The following is a 17767-nucleotide window of genomic DNA, read 5'->3' on the forward strand; positions in this document are numbered from 1 at the left end:
TCATCTCTGACACTTCTATTATAGAGAAAGGGCAAATAGCAATATTAAAATATTTCCTCTAATTAATTCCCTTTTAATGTGCACAGATTTCGTGCACTGGGCCACTAGTTCTTTCAATAAATGCTTTTTCTGCTTAGGTTCTTATTTGCCAAGAACACATGGACAGGGTGGGAAAATTTGGACAACTTCTGGCTTTCAGAAGTGCAAGAGAATAACAAAAATAAAACATCAAAAGAAGCCAAACCAGAAAAGCAATCACTTAGAAAATGAGCAAAGATTCACACTGAAAAGTACTCCATGAGTTTGCCCTCCTTTTTTTTTTACCTTAACCTCTTTGCAGCTCCTTTATTTTTGAAAACAGATGCTTTCTCTGTTTGCTTGAGACAGCGGAGAACACTACAACCAGAAAACATCGATTTTCTTTTATTCTGTTGACAGCGTCTTTTATTCTGTTGACAGCGTCTTCTGCTCTCAAGTTTCTCTCTGACTCTCTAACTGGAGGGTTATGGATTATTAAACTCCTTAGCATTCAGTTCAGTTTAACACATCTTTATTAAAGATCTACTGTGTGCAAGGCACTATGCTATGCATTTATAACCAAACCCATAACAAATGCAGATATCTCTATTCAAATTCAACTAGGAATTTCATAATTAAAAATAAAAAGTTCATAATGAAATTTTTATTTTTAAATGTAAAACACCAAGTTAATTATTTTGTGAGCACTCTGGGTGATACACAACATATTTTAATGGTACAAAACCAAGAAGTTTCAAAGTGGTGACCTTTGAGTCAAACGCACAGGCAGGTTTGGTTTGACCCACAAGACATGGTGTTGCTTCAGTTACATAAAACTCTATTTCTATGAAAATTGGAGGATCTGCCCTGCACCCCCACGGGGGCGCCATCTGACAACGGGGGTTGCAGCAGCAGCTGCTCCTGTTATAAGCAGCACACAGCTCTCTGGTGTGTTACAGGGCCCAGCCCCTGCTCTTATCTAACATCCAACCTAGTTCACTAATTTATGTTGCCTGCCTGGCCCCAAGAGGCATTCGAGTTTGGGATCCTTGTTTAGATACATTATAAAGTGGGCTTTTTAAAAAATAGAAACACACACTTAACACAAATGCATTAAACATTGCCTTTAAAAAGGGGAGAAAATATTCTTTCCCACGTCAATCCAACATTCCTTGGATTTTAGACTTTTCATAAATATTAAATATATAAACTATCTCTTACTTCATCACTATATTTTGTATTTAGATGTCTGCTTTCAGGAAATGACGAAATGTTATGCCTCCCCATTTTATTCACATTGCCACCTTTCAGGTGTGGGAGGGAGAGGAGTGTGAGAACATTTGTCTAGTTCACTAGAAAAAGAAGCAAATAGGGTATGAACCTCACAGTTTTTAAAACACTTTTGCCTTGAGCATACATTTCTAAAATATATCAAACATCCTATTTTTATAAGCAAAAAGCATCTGGTACTATAAGAGCAATATTTTTAAACAGTTACAATATACGTATTTTTATTTCCTCCAAATTTCCTTTTCCTCCCATTAAAAGACAGCAGGTAAAATTGATCACACTTTGTGTTCTTACATAGCATCAAAAAGAGCTTGAAAAATTAGCCACTCAAAAAAAAAAAAATTAGCCACTCGCTAACGCTTGGTGAATGCTTGACTACTTGAATGAAGAAAGGAATGAATGAAGGGACGAACACAGGAAAGAAAGGCGTAGTGGTATTTTGAGCCTGAGGGAGCCCTGAGGACCCCTTGCTGTCGCTCTCCATGGCTCCAGCATCTGGTTCCCTTCTTCTGCTTCCCCAAGCCTACACCATCAGAGCTCCCATCACTTCCATCCAATTCATAATTCCTAGCTTCCTCTTCCTAAACCTTTATCAAGGTAAAGGTTGGTTTAAAAAAATAGCACACGCAAACTTACATTTACTTTCCTGTGATCACTTTCCATCTACGTGAATAAGGAAAAACAGTCTACAATGCACAGAGGTGGTATTTCTTTGTCCAAAAGAAGTGAGGGCGGTACGGGCTGTGCCTATAGATGTAGTAAATGGTGTGGATTGGAAGTTTGGGTTTTTGGAAGGGATGAACAGTAAGGATAACATGACATAGCAGGAAAAGCACACATTTTGGAGTTGGTGAGTTTTTTCTCGCACATAGATCTTAAGCGTATCTCTCATTTCACTCATTGGGTCTTTATTTGCACTTTTTAAAAGAATGTCATGTGTATGAGGCAACAGACATGGTAGTTCAAGGTGTGCGCTTTGGAGTCAAATGGATCTGGCATCAGTGCTGCCTCAGCCACTACTATGCGATCGGGACAGGCGGCTTACCCTCCCAGAGTCTTCCTGTCCCCTCCAAGGAAGCTGGAGACATCCCCACCGTCGGAGGCTGGTGGGAGATGCAAGATGATGACCACACCAAGTGTGCCACACAGCAGCAAGAATAGCTCACCACCTCCACAGCTTTCTCTAAGGCTTTACACTGGCAACGCACTGCATGCTGTGGGCCCTCCAGGGGAGAGATGCCACAAAAACTGGTGGAAACTTTTCTAGGCTCCTGGCTTCCCATTACCAGAAGGAAGTTCAGGAACAATGGAAGGCACAGCTTTGGTAGTCTTTATTATTTGAACCAGCCTTCCTCACTTGCAGAAAAAGCCATACAACCAACACCTCACAATCTTGGTCCCTCAACAGCAAAGGTAGCAAAGGACCAGGGCTTGACTACGTAAAATCACTGAGCATAACAGAAACCCTCTTCTAGCAAATCTGTTAGTAAGCCTCAGGCTAATCCTTACAATGTTAATGATGCAAAGAAAGTGGGCATTCCTTGTGCACTTCAACTAGTCTGGACATACATTTTTTTAATAATCCTGAAAAAAAAATCAACATAATCAGGACCCTTATAAGCATAGCTAATGCCATTTCATCATACATGAAATTCTATTTTAAAGTGCGAATAAAGACGCAGTGAGTGAAAAGAGAGAGACACACACGAGGTCTAAATATCTATACATTAGTTCCCAATTAGGGTCCTAATAATAACATTGTATTACAGGCCCTGTGATTCTCTATTTAAAAAAAAAAAAAAAGACCAAAGAAACAGCTTCTACCCTGATCCTTCTGGACAATCTAACTGCAAAATAGATTTTGCAACCCTGGCCAGGTAACTCAGTTGGATAGAGCATCATCATGATACATCAAGGTTGCGGGTTCGATCTCTGGTCAGGGCACAAGTATCAATTAATGAATGCATAAGTAAGTGGAACAAATCTCTCTCTCTCTCTCTCTCTCTCTCTCTCTCTCTCTCTCATCAATTTTTTTTAAAATAATCTTTGCCCGGCAAGAATTTTATCAAGTCCAGCTGCAAACACTAGCCATCTCTTGCTGACCAAAGCTCTGATCAAATTACTGACAAAAAGAAGAACAAACTAAAAGCTGCCTAATAAATTCAGTTTGTTTTATGAGCAAATCTTTTCTCCCTTAATAACCAAGGAAAAAGTAAACCTAAAAAGGTAAAAAGATTAAGAAACACGTCTTTATGAGGCCACTTTGCCAGGGGCCAGGCTGCCTACATCCCTGCCCCAGAGAAATGTCATGTCCACTTCAATAATTAAGACTTTCAGAGAGCGTGGTGCAGACCAAGGCTTAAGAGTTAGAAGAATAAGAATTAAGAAAAACAAATTAGAACCTGAATGCAATTCAAACAAAGCCTGGCATCTTTTTCCAGTTCCAGACTAGCTTTCTTGAGAACTCCCTCCCCCATGAGCAATGTTGCTGGCAGCACCACGCTGGGGGGCTCCAGGGCACACATTTGACCTTGAAAGCTGTGGCTCGCGCATGGGCAAAAACATTTCCAACTTCTGAAAGGCTCTTCTAAGTTCTACAGGAAACAAAAGTTTAAAAGATACATAAAGGAAAGAAGGGTAGCCATTCACCTCAAAAAGCCCACTTTTCTGATCTTCCCAGAGCTATTTTGCTCCCAGGGCCCCAGCCGCTTCCACATCCCGCTGGAGCTGTGTCTGATAGCGCACTGCCCTCAAAGTCATTGGGTGTGGCCTCTTCCTTCCCTTCCCGCATCGCACTTCCCATGTTAAAGAGGGTGCGACCCCAGATGCTTCCTTGGGCAAAGCGAAGTGGGAGATGGTGACCCCCATAACCACCTATCACTCGCACTCAGCCCCAGCTTGTGACCCAAGAGACGCCTCACAAGCAAGTGGGTGATTGGCATGCGAAGCAGTTCACCCTGCCACTGACACCCAGCTTCTTTAAACAGAAACATGACGGGTCCGTCCTCATTATGGACCCACAGTAAATCTCTCCCATAAAGTTATAACTATGGCCTCCACAAAAGGCACCGGTACTTGTGTGGAAAGCCAACCTTTGGACCCCCTCACCAAGCACTGTACACTGATATTGGGGCCTCTTAAGGGTCACCCTTGTCCCCACTAGCTCCCAGCAGACACCACAGCTGCAGCTAGAGGAACACACCCCTTTCCACGGGACAGCCAAATTCCATAAATGCCACCCTTTCTTCTCATCCCCTACAAGAGCAGGCAGTCGCACAATGGACAGAATATTTCATTCACACTCTGTCTGAAGAGCAATTTTTCCATAGAGAAACTGGGTAGTTAAAATTCTCAACCAGATGAGGGGCCTATTCATGACAATCTCAAATCACAAATGACAAAGCTGTAGCCTGTATCATACATTTTTTTGAATCACAAAGTCATCCCTCATAAACTTAACCCTTCATTTCCTGAGAGCGTTTTTTTATATCATCACCCTTTATACTATAATGTCTGTATGTGATAAACCTTCTGCCAATAAAAGATTGTTTAAAGAATACAAATTATAATTACCACATACTAATGCCAACATCATGTTGGCAACAGAACAAAATTTTAAATAATAGTTGCGCTGCGGGCATATTAAATGACTTGGAAGCCCTAAGTAGTTGGTTCTTCCTTGATTCTTTATGCAGTAATCTGTAAATACTGCATAGAGCTGGGGCTGTAAACCCTGGGAGTGAGGTAGCTCTAGCAAGATCAGAAACTCGTAGTTTGCAAAGATCAGTTGCAGTTCTCCTTTTAATTTTTTTAAAAGTTTCTTTTCACCCGGCTGGCATGGCTCAGTGATTGAGCATCAATCTATAAACCAGAAGGTCACATTTCAATTCCATCTGAGTGCCCGGGTCCCAGGCTCGATCCCCACTAGGGGGCGTGCAGGAGGCAGCCAATCAATGATTCTCTGTCATCATTGATGTTTCTATATCTCGCTCCCTCTCCCTTCCCCTCTGAAATCAATAAAATATATTTTTTTAAGTTTATTTTCCATTGCCAACTCAAGCTTAGGGTAACCAAGGAAACATTTTGCTCATACTTGGGCTAGAGCTTTAAAAGTGGAAGTGTGGCCTAGGCAACAACACTGATAATCAGTGAGGATGACAAAGCTCAGGCTGGGCCCTGGTCAGCTAACTGTCGTCTGCAGGGTTTCCTCCTAGCACAAAAGACTGCTCTCTGCCTGCTAAGTAATATACATGGAGACAGTACAGAGAAAGAGAGGAGTTGATAACTTAACAAAAAGGGACCTTTCCTAAACCACGAGGATTCATAATTTAATTATAATTAGCGTTTTTTTAGAACTCAACAAACAACTCTGCAGTTCTGTGCTTCCTATTCATTTAATTCAACAGGACAATAACCAAAATTACCCCTAGATTGTCGGTGGCTTTAATAATAAGAGTCAGTAACTTTCTAAACTAAAAAAAAACCCTCTGAATCTGGTTTCCTCAAAGGCTTACCGAGTAATAATAGGCCAGTGCTTTTAAGTGGAAAGCAATTTCTCGGTGTTGCACACAGCCCTGCTCGGAAGGCTGGGCACGCTTCCACAGCAATCAGCGTGGACAGAGAGAGGCTGCCTTTCCTTTCTAGTGGTGAAGCCACAGCTATGGAAAAGCTGTTACTGAACAGAGCTGCAACGCTGAAGAGAACTTCTGTTATCTGACCACCCCCAGGGCCAGGCAAGGACCAAGGCATTCCTCCGAGAGGCTGTGCTCCAGTAAGCGAGAAGGGAGCATGAATACTGACAGAGGGCCTGTCCAACATTCAGAGAGGACAAAGCAATTGAATTTGTCACCACGAGGAGCACATCATGAAATAATCCAAGGTCAGTTGGCCTATATGAAAAGTACCACGCTGCCCTCCTAAAAACTGCTTAATTTTTGCAGAGACCAGCTCTCAGAACCAAGGTTAGTTTTTTACAATAGCTTTTTACCTCCTCATTGGCAATCTGAGCTTAAATGCTTTGCTGAAGCATTCATTCACTAGGGATCAAAATCACAAACACAGCCTCGCTCCCTATGCCATACTTAAGTCCAATCCCTCTGGCCTGCAGATGCCCTTTGTGGGTGGTAAAGGACAAATGGCATTAAAGCCTATTATTTGGCTTTTCATGTAAGAAGGCTTAATGTGTCAGCTGCATTTTAATCTAAGGATTATACCCTTACACTCAGAAAATTCCTTTTAGAAACATCAAAAGGGATCTTTTTTTAAGGATTTGTGTTTTTTATAGCAAAGCCCAATTATTTATAAATTTATTGGTATTTTATATCTGAAATGAAAGTGTTTAACAAAGAAGAAGAGGCAGCTGCCGCAGAGTTAACAAGAAAGCCACGATCTCTGCTGAGGCCATCTAAATATATTTCATGCTTTGAAAATAAGGCATGCCAGCTAAGGCTGGCCACTGCAGGCATGTGTCTGACCCAATGCCAGTGCTAGAAATCCTGCCTCGGTTTACTTTTTAAGACTTCTACACTGACTTCCAGTTAAAGACGGTGGATAAACACTAATACTTAGTTCCTCTCTCTCCTAAAATCCCAATATAACAATTAGTGCTTTTTAACAGCGTAAGTCCACAAGGCCAAAGATAACAGGAGAGATTAAAGTTTTAAACTTTTTAAAGCTGGCAATCAAATAGATGATGGCAACTGAGAGAAGCCCATCTTCCCATTTGTGAAGTCCTATTTTTTTGTTGTTGTTGACTTCAGAGAGGGAGAGGGAGAGAGAGATAGAAACATAAATGATGAGAGAGAATCATTGATTGGCTGCCTTCTGCATGCCCACAATGGGGATCAAGCCCGCATCCTGGGCATGTGCCATGACCAGGAATCAAACCGTGACCTCCTGGTTCATAGGTCGATGCTCAACCACTGATTCACACCGGCCGGACTGAAATCCCATTCTTAAACATGAACAGGATCATCAGACACATAAAGTATCTAATAGAAAGAGAAGAATAAACAGTAAAAAAAAAAAGGCAACTTATTAAGTGAGAAATTGGGGGGGAGAGAAGGGGGCCGGTGGACAACAACAGTATAGAGGGAACAAGAGGCCTTGTGGAACTATGCAACCCTTTAAAAGTCAAGCTTACAGCCCTAGCTGGTTTAGAGCGCCAACCTGCAAACTGAAGGGTCCCAGATTCCATTCCAGTCAAGGGCAGATACCCAAGTTGTGGGCTCAATCCCCAATAGGGGGCATGCAGGAGGCAGCTGATCAATGATTCTCTCTCATCATTCATGTTTCTATCTCCCTCTCCCTCTCCCTTCCTCTCTGAAATGAATTAAAATATTTTAAAGAATCAAGCTTACATAACCTCAATAAAAACTAAACTTAAAGAGATGAGAGTTACATCTACACTTAGTATTTCATTAGTGTACCACCTGACAACTTACAAAATACTTTCGCATGGGTCTAATCACTTAACTTTTACTAAACTGCAAGTTAGGTTACCCCATTTTCACAGATAAGAAAACCACCTCCGGGAAATTATGAAACTTGATCAGAGCGGCACAGAACAACCAAGTGGCAGAGGCAGGACTAGGAAGAGCACAGCGTGCACAGGTGTGTTTGCGATGTACAATATAGTTAATATTGCTGATGTGCTGGGAGTCTGGAGGGGGATGAGCCAAATCAAATTTTGGAGTGCCGTGGTTCACAAACTTGAGTGTGCATAAGAATCACCTGGAATTCCACTCAGATGCAGTATCTAAAGTAGTCAAATTCATAGAAGCAGAAAACAGACTGGTGGATACCAGGGGCTGGGAGTGGCGGGAAGGGAGAGCTGTGCTTTGATGGGTATAGAGTTTCAGATTTGCAAGATGAAAAGTTTTAGGGATCTGTTTCACAGCAATGTACATACACTTAACATTACCAAACTGTAAGCTCAAAAACGGTGAAGATGGTAAATTTAAAGTTATGTGTTTTATACAAGTCAAAAGAAGAGTCACCTAGAGGCTTGATAAAACACTTATTGCTAGCCCAGCCTGCGTGGCTCAGTGGTTAAGCGTTGACCTATGAACCAGGAGGTCACGGTTTGATTCCTGGTCATGGCACATGCCAGGGTTGTGGGCTCGATCCCCAGTAGGGGGCATGCGAGAGGCAGCCGATCAATGATTCCCTCTCATCATTGATGTTTCTATCTCTCTCCCTCTCCCTTCCTCCCTGAAATCAATAAAAATAGATATTTTTTAAAAAAAATACTGATTGCTGGACCTCACCCACAGTTTCAGTTCAGTATGTCTGGGTGGGACCTAAGAATTTCTACTTCTAACAAGTTACCAAGTAATGCTGTTACTCAAGTTCTCAACCCTAAATGCACAGTACCTTTACCTTAGTCCCCAGACCAAGTAAATAACACAAGGGAAGGAGGCCAGGGGTACAGGGGGGATGGGCAGGGAGGAGGCATGTATCTAAACATAGAATGCTTTTATTTTTTTAAGTATGTTTTTATTTATTTATTTTTAGAGAGAGAGGAGGGAGAGGGATAGAGAGAGAGAAACATTGATGAGAAAGGAACATTATCAATTGGCTGCCTCCTTCATGCTCCCTACTGCAACCCGGACATGTGCCCTAACTGGGAATGGAGCAGGTGACCTCTTGGTTGACACGGAGTGCTTTGAAAGCCCTTGGGATGATTCCCAATACGCAGGCAGTTTGAGAACCCCTGGCCGGGACGCTAGCTCACACGGATTGGCCGTGCAATATATGCCTGTTTCATCATCTACAAAATGGTCACAGAGTTGCTAAAAATATTAAATGGGATAATCAACAAAAGAACTCAGGGTAGTGCTCATCACACAGTGATAGTAATGTTATAACTTTTGTTGCTGACATTACAGGAAATAAGGTTGACCCTGTTTTCTACCTATAAAATCGGGTCAGGTTAAAGACAATGAAGAAACTATTACTATTCAATCCCAGACTATTGAGCAGGGCCAAAAGCTCCCAGAGAGCTAAAAATAAAGTAAGTGGGATTAAATCTAAGAACCTATTACGATTCCCACAAGCATTTTGCAAACCAACAGTCGTTTCTGCAGAATTAGTAGCTAATCCCTTTACTCTCTAAATAGGTATTGTTATTTAGAATATAAATATCAATGTAAAACCAAGTGTTGGAATCAAGTCTCAAGATACCATCACCTTCACCTAAAGAAATAATATAAGGTGATGTGTTAAGATGCAGAAGATAATGTAGGACTCAGAGCGGAAATTCCTGAAGACATCTACATGCTAAATAACTTCTTGTCAAAAGTAAGTGAAAATGAAGACAAAGGCACAGTTCCGACAGGTCTGTTCATTCAAGAAACAGCTGAGTGCCTCCCACATGCCAGGCACAGAGGCAGCGTGGGAGGACACGCCATTGCAGGGCGGAGTTTTTCATGCAGTGAAGCCAGTGGGTCTGGCGATGAAGCGAGCTTTGGGAATACTGACTAGCCCCGTTTTCCTCAAAATCACTATAGGAAAGCCAAAATTGTGGTTTCTGCTAAGTTTTTCCTTTTGTGTATGGCTGCATATTTGGGAGGTGCATCACGGGTTACCCACAGCGATACTTTAAGTTTCCAGTGTCTTGAGTCCACAGCAAGTACAAAGAAATCATTGTCTTTGTCTTCAGAAAGAAAGCAACATGACCCTCTTACATGTCTGGGTCACACCAAAGTCTGAGTCTCCAGGGCAAGCCTTCTCCATTAGGTCACTTGAATAACTTTTCCACAAAACATTCTTAACATTGTGGGGAAATATTTGTAATGAGGAAAATGGGGTCCATTTCTAAATAGAACTGGCTAAAGGCGTTGGAAGCAGTATTCTGGGGAGGTCCAAGCCTCGCTCCGTCAGAAGGTACGTCCTCATACCACACTGATAGGTTCAAACCACCTCCCGACCACGAAAGTCCTAGATTCCTCTACAGCTCAGACTACTGGACCTGATTAAACAATCAGCCAGCACTTCCCTAGTGAATGCCAACCCTAGACATGGCTGATGTCCTAAGCACGTGCCCACCAGGTGGAACAATGCCAGTGTGAATTTCCTCGCAGTAATATTGCCTCAATGTACCTGGAGGCACGATGCAAATGGGAAGATGAAGATCCATTTGCAAGTAGAAGATATAAGTGACGCTGCCCTCTATACACTTGGGGACTTCCAAACAGCAGGCCCACCTTGTAGGAGTGTTTTCCTCTCTGCTTCTTTGAATTATTATGAAGCTGAACCCCACAATCATTACACAAGGCAAGTGTGGGGACAGGGAAGAAGCCAGGAGACCTGAATGCTATTGGCTCCCATTTACGGGCCATGTGACTCTGGACGTCAGCATCCCCGCCTGTGAATGGCAGGGCTGTTTTAAAGATTAACAACAATAACAAGGGACAGAGAAACGAAGTATGCATCAGGCACTAAGCGCCCTACAAATAGCCACTAATTTAACCCTTCCAGAGCCCTGTAAGGTAGACGGAGACCTTTGTCTCCATTTCTCAGTTGAGGGAACTGGGCCACAGAGACGTTAAATAATTTGTCAAAATCTTATGTGGCTCCTAACTGAACCTATGTAGTCTGACCCCAGGACCCATGTTCTTAATCACTTCTTTATCCTGACTAACCTGATGCTTCTTTCAGGTCAAACAAAATAATATACCTGAAAATGCTTTGCAAACCACAAAGATAAAATTTTTTTATTTGTATTTTTATTATTGTTATTGTTGTTATTATTATTATTGTTATTGTTAAAGTTTGCCTCCCAGCACCCACCAACCCTCCTGGTAACCGCCCTGACTTACTTCTGGAGGGACTCATCCCCCACGGTCATCACTCAGTGCTTCATCCTCGGCTGAAGGGGTGCGGACCTCGGGCTGTAGGGTGAACAGATGGCCTGGCACTCCAGTCAGAACAGGCCAGTGTCCCTGGCCCCAGTGACTGGCCCAATGCTCTAGGCACAAGGCCAAGAATGTTATCTGTACAGAATCTTGGATGATGACTATAATGATGTCAGCCTGGAGCTGCTGGAGGTCTTGATTCACAGCCCAAGAACATGCAGCCAAGATGAATCCTCATGACATCATTTGGGTCCCCACTCAGGCCCTTCCTCAAGTCAGATCCATTTCTAGACTTTCAATTACCTAAGCCAACACTTTTACTTTCACTTAGGATAGTTTGAACTTGGGTTTTCTGTCACTTGCAAGCAAAAGAATCACCCTAGTACCCTTTCTAAACATGTTTTATTTTACCGAGCTATATTCATCTGTATTTTCTGTCCTTTGTTCTATTCTGCTCTCTAAAATAAAACACTCCTGAGGCTGGAGTTCTTGACAAAAGTACTCCGTATTAGGTAGAACACAAGATCCAGTTTTCCTAATGCCACAGATCAGGTGATTTGACCTACTATCAAATTTGTTTTAAAAACTGTATTTATTTATTTTTTTAATCCTCACCCGAGAATATGTTTTTATTGATTTTTGAGAGAGAGGAAGGGAGAGGGAGAGAAAGAAACATCAATGTGAGAAAGAAACATCGATTGGTTGCCTCCCCTACACACACCCGACTGGGGATCGAACCCATACCCTGGGTATGTGCCCTGACTGGGAATCAAACCAGTGACCTTTCGTTGTATGGGAGGACGCTCCAATCAACTGAGCTGCACCAGCCAGGACTCAAAAAACCTTATTTTTAACCAAAGCAGCTGGGTCTGCAGTTTTCAGCTTTGTAAGGAAAGCAACTGTGACATTTATTTTTGCTCAGTCTTCTTCATTTTCATTTAATACTAAATCCAAACCACTATAAAAATTATTAAATGAAGAACAGAATTGAGTTTTTTAAATATTTTAAACACAAGCAGCAAGTATCATTTCTTCCTCGTAAAAAGGAACTAAGCCTTAACTTTACTTACTAATTTTGGAAACAAAACAAACCAGTATACAGTTTGAACCACATTCATTAAACTATTTGTTGCACTAAATGGCATTCCTTCTCTGTAGTGACTTCAGACCAATCCTCACAAGCGCCTCAGATTTCAGAGGAAAGCACTACTGCTCACCCAGATACTGCCTCCTACTGCGGTGAGTGGAATTCCAAGTGATGTCAGACGGCTCCTGAGGCAATGTGGAAACATTAGCAGGACCTCATGCATTTTCACATTTATTACACACAGCTAAATAACCAAGCTGGGCCAACTGCGTTTCCTTTTTATCTGTCCAAAGACAGTCTGGGGTGGTGAAGGGGCAATCCTTAGCCTATGTCCACCCATAAGACATACCTCAGCATATATGAAAATGCTGAGTTAACATGATGTTTAAAACCAGTTCTATGTTCATTAAAATGCCTTCTATAGGCTCCTATTAAGAAGACAAACTTTTATGACCTCAAGCAAGCAAACAGATAAGAACACCAACAAAGACACATTTGTTCTACTATATTCAAAACTTTTTTACTTTGCGTGCTGTTCTTTCTGTCGAGGTTTATTGTTTATTATGAAAGTGGCCTAAGATGGGGGTCTGTCGTCTTGCTTTGGTAAGCACTTCAAAGCTCACAGCCCTATCCAGACATGCTAGCTCCCAAACAGACTGGTGTTACTACATGTAAACAACGACCTTCAAACACAAAGTCATTTCTATGCACATCATACTACATACACTTTATAAGTGAAGTAACCATTAGATTATGTAAATAAGAATTAATTCTATTTCTAAAATCAATAAATATAGCCAATATATTAGCTTAAAATTGAAGATTTGGTAATTCTATTCATATTACACATCTGCTTTGATTCATAGAAAGCACAATCCCAGAATGGAACTTCAACTTCATAGGAGCCTCTTGTAAATTCCTTAGGGGCAAGAATCATATCTGCTATCGCTATTTTGTGCCTGACATATAATAGACTCTATAAAAATTTGTTGACTAGTAAATGAATAAATGATGGTATTAACACTAAAATGAATGGGATCAGACTATTTTATGACTACAAAAATTACTATGTCTTTGCTTTTATGAAGTAAAGCAGGAGTTGGCAAACTTTTTTGTAAAGGGACAGATGGTAAATATTTTTGGTATTGTGGATCACTGTTGCAACTACTCAACCCTGATCTCTTTTGCAACTAAACAACAGCTGTTATACCACAAAAGCGGACATAGATAACATATAAACAAGTGAGCATGATTGTGTTTGAATAAAACTTTATTTACAAAAGCATCCATAATCCATAAAAACATTCAAATCCCAAGGGAAACACTTTCTTACAATGAACACTATTCCCTAAAGACTGGAAATTGGTTAACTTGCTAAAGTCAGCCAGACATGTTTCATTGGGTCAAAAATTGGCCAAAGTATATATACTCATTCTCTTTAGTGCCATCACTCCTTACTAAACAACCTGCATGTTACAAGCCTGGCCCATGCAAGCCTTTGAATTTACTTTCTGAATTCTACAGTACAAGTGGTTTCCAAGGATGTGGCCCATATCCATCCCTGTGAAACTATAACCACAACACAGGCTCCTCAAAGCCCACAACTCTGCCCTTCATCAAACACAGGGGTGGGGAACATCCGGCCCGTGGGCCTATATCATTTGGTTTGGCCCTGCCAAGGCATTAGGGGTGAGTTAATTAAATGTTTGACCAAACATAGCAGGCTAATTTTTAAGTTGATAATTTTGTATGGCCTGAGAATGATGTTATAAAATATCCAAATGGCCCTATCTAACAGCTAATCCCAACACCTAATGACTTTAATTATCCACTGACTGCCTGATATTTGGTGTGTTCTGCACTGTCTCCTCGAAGGGGCTGTATAAGAGTGAAAAGGGCAGAGAAGGGCATGGAGAAAACATGTGCCAGCAGGAACATGGCCAGTCCCAGGAAAAGCAGCAGTCATTACAGGACTGAAAAACAACACACATCTCCCAACTGTATCTCAATCTTCTCTGCTGCCTGGATTTCTCCTTCATATCACAGCAGAGCTGGGCAGAGAGAGGACAACCGGGACCACCTCCATTGTAACCATAATGAGGATAAAACCTTGTTTATTCTCCATTTTTGCTGGAGGATGTTCTGGGTGGGTGAACACAAAAAATTACCTGCATCTAACAGAATAAATACACTGTTGTATTCCCCTATGATGGAATGCTCAATAGTAATAAAAATAAGCAATCTATAACTATATGCAACCAAGTGGAGGAATCTCTCCAATACATTGTTGAATGAGAAAAGCCAGACACAAAAAGTACAATTTGCATATATATCACAGAGAAAGAAAAAGAGAAAGAAATAGCAAAATGAATTAATGCTCCTAGAAATCAAGAGGAGCTACCCATGGAGTGGGGTGTCTAGAGGAAGCATGTTTCTTAATCTGGGTGCTGGTTACATGGGTGAGTTCAGTTTGTAAAATTATATTGAGCTGCACACTTACAATATATTTTTTGTATGTATGTTCTATTGTAATAGACAGTAAAAATAATTACCCCTTATCTAAGTGGTCCAGGGCCAGAGAGCCAGTTGAAGGCCCCAGATAGGGCCCCCACATCCTTCCCCTTGACCATGTCCTTCAAGTCTTCTGCCTCATAGGGAGCCCCACTCAACTCCTCCTTGTCTTTTCCAAGTATAACCAGAGAGGCCAAAGGGCAACACAGCCCACTAGATCGTTCTGAGATGCCTGCAATTCCAGTCAGAGTCCTTCAGAATGGCAGTGTCTTTTGAAGGAACTTTACTGCTGTCACTACCTTTGTCTTCTAAATGAGACAAGAGGCTATAAGAAGTCTCTGCTGCCGTAATTGGCTCGTTTAAATGGACTGCTTTTAAAATGATGTCCTAAATGGGCAGGTCTAGTTTATAAACATCTATGAAGGAATGCTTAGATGCTCAGGGACCACTTGAGGAAGATGCCATAAATAAAATGTAACAGAGATTAGAATGCAAGACAGTTGACATCCTTCCTGCAAGAACCACGGAGCTGTAATAACTGATTGTGCAATGGGCCATAATGGGTAATGTATAATAATCTATAATTATAACCATAGCTGAACACATCTTTAAGATTTTATGTAACGTCTCAATGCAGGGAGTCAAATTATGGGCTGAGAATCATTTTTTAATCACTCTAATGTTAATTTTAATATAATCACTAATATTCTTTATACATTCTCCTAATAATTTCAGGTTAAAAAATCAATTAAGACCTTTGATCACATTAGATCGCAGAGACTGTAAATGCTGATCAGGAAAAAGCAGGAGTGGTAATCAGATCCACTGACCCAACAATAGATGTCACCACAGTGGGCAGATGGGCGGATTACAGGGAGTGAAGAAAGCACAGTGATCCCCTCCTGTTCAGGTCCAGGTGTGGTACCAATTCCAATCCTCCATATTCAGACGCTTCTCAGAACAAACAAATTTGTACTGCATATCTGTCTATTAAATAAACCACTGCTTAAAGCTGTTTTAAAATCTGACTTTATTTATATCAGCTATTACACCTTTTAATAGGAAATTATAACTTCACTTAATTAAATTATTCTATGTCACATAGTTTATAAATGCTCTAAAATGGCTCTCAGAAAAGAATATCCTTATTTTTAAGAGTCTTATTCTCAAGAATTTAGGATAATGTGTCATGATGGCTGTAATTTGCACATTTCAGCAGAAAAATATACAAACCTACACACACACACACACACACACACACACACGTGGCAAAATGCCAACAACTGTTAAATGTAGGTAGTGAATACATAAGAATTCCTGCATATTCTTTTAACTCAGTGGTTCTCAACCTTCCTAATGCCGCAACCCTTTAATACAGTTCCTCATGTTATGGTGACCCCCAATTTCATTGTTACAAATTGAACATAATTAAAGCATAGTGATTAATCACAAAAACAATATGTAATTATATATGTGTTTTCTGATGATCTTGGGTGACCCCTGTGAAAGGGTCGTTCGACCCCCAAAGAGGTCGCGACCCACAGGTTGAGAACCACTGTTTTAACTCTTCAGTATGTCTGAAAATTTTCATAATAAAAAGTTGCATATAAATGTCTACTTACCTTTTAAGAGGAAGCTGTCTTCTTTCTCCTAATCAAAAATGAATGCTAACTATGCCCAAAGGCGCACTCAGGTCACTCATGCTGCCCTCACCTGCAAGAATAAGCAAAACAACTTGTTATCACCAAAGATTTGCATATTAATGCTACTTCACCTGAGAACATATTCTCAATATAATGGCAAGTCTGTAGATCAGTGGTTCTCAACCTTCCTAATGCCACGACCCTTTAACACAGTTCCTCATGTTGTGGTGACCCCCAACCATAAAATTATTTTCGTTGCTACTTCATAACTGTAATGTTGCTACTGTTATGAATCGTAATGTAAATATCTGATATGCGGGATGTATTTAGGCGACCCCTGTGAAAGGGTCGTTCGACCCCCAAAGGGATCGTGACCCACAGGTTGAAAACCGCTGCTCTAGATTAAAACACTGCTGCAACTATTTGTTTTTAGCAAGGAAAAAAGTGAAAAGAGAAAAGAATGATCCCATCACATACTGAATGTAGGGAACAACTGTTAACCTTACCCACCCTGCAAATGTTTGGAACAAAGGAATTCCTCAGTAAGTTTCTTTTAATTCACATCGATTTCAGGGCAGTGACGTAGTCCAAACTCGATTCAAACAAAAACTGGAGCTTCAAGGACCTGAGCTTCGCTCTGGATTTCTGAGACCACACCTAGAAGGCATCCAAGGATGCTCTCAGAACCACACCAGAACCGCTGACCCGCCTGGAGTCCTTTCAGGCAAAGGTATTTGGACCCAATCTACTACTGTACTCAACTACTACTGTACTCAACTATAGAACATGCTATGGGGCACAGTGGGATGTGGCCTGCAAGTCATATTCCTGCTGCCACACCTTACATTTCAGCATTATCTCTTACAATGGGCCCTCCCCCACAGCCCTGTGAGGTAAGCAGTTTACTGATTCCATTTTCCAGAGGAGGCGGCTAAGTGTCAGAGAAGATGTACGACAAGAACATTCAACTAGAAAATATCAGAAATGAAATTCCAGCTTAGGTCTTCTGACCCTAAGCTCACCATACAGGTCATCCCTACCCCTTCTCACTCCCCCTCAACACCATGCTCTCCTAAAAGCCAACCTCAAAGCAAAATGGCCAAGCAGCACATTCACCTGCCAGTGGGGGATGAAGATGACAGTTTGTTCCCTGATAGTATATATAAATAATCATTCTTAACAGTCCCTTGGTACTATAATTTATGATTATCAACTACTACAATTACTATTAGTAATTATAGTTTCCTTTTAAACACAATAACCCTATTTTTCACATTATACACACACACACACACACACACACACACACACACACGCACACACATATAATTTTCCCCCTCCTTTCTCAAGAAAGCACACTG

General features: G+C 41.2%; 1 protein-coding gene across 4 annotated transcripts in view; it reads right to left on the reverse strand.

Annotated features, from left to right (window-relative positions):
* SGMS1 (sphingomyelin synthase 1) overlaps window positions 1-16476 on the reverse strand; it is a 230517-nt gene extending 214041 nt beyond the window's left edge. For all 4 annotated transcript variants that reach the window (XM_014547474.1, XM_005875931.2, XM_014547472.1 and 1 more), the window contains exon 1: window positions 16386-16476. The gene's annotated coding sequence lies outside the window, so the exon portion shown is untranslated. The remainder of the gene's footprint in view (window positions 1-16385) is intronic.
* Window positions 16477-17767: the final 1291 nt, after the last annotated feature.

The sequence above is a fragment of the Myotis brandtii genome, unplaced genomic scaffold, assembly GCF_000412655.1.
Source record: "Myotis brandtii unplaced genomic scaffold, ASM41265v1 scaffold475, whole genome shotgun sequence".
Taxonomy (NCBI): domain Eukaryota; kingdom Metazoa; phylum Chordata; class Mammalia; order Chiroptera; family Vespertilionidae; genus Myotis; species Myotis brandtii.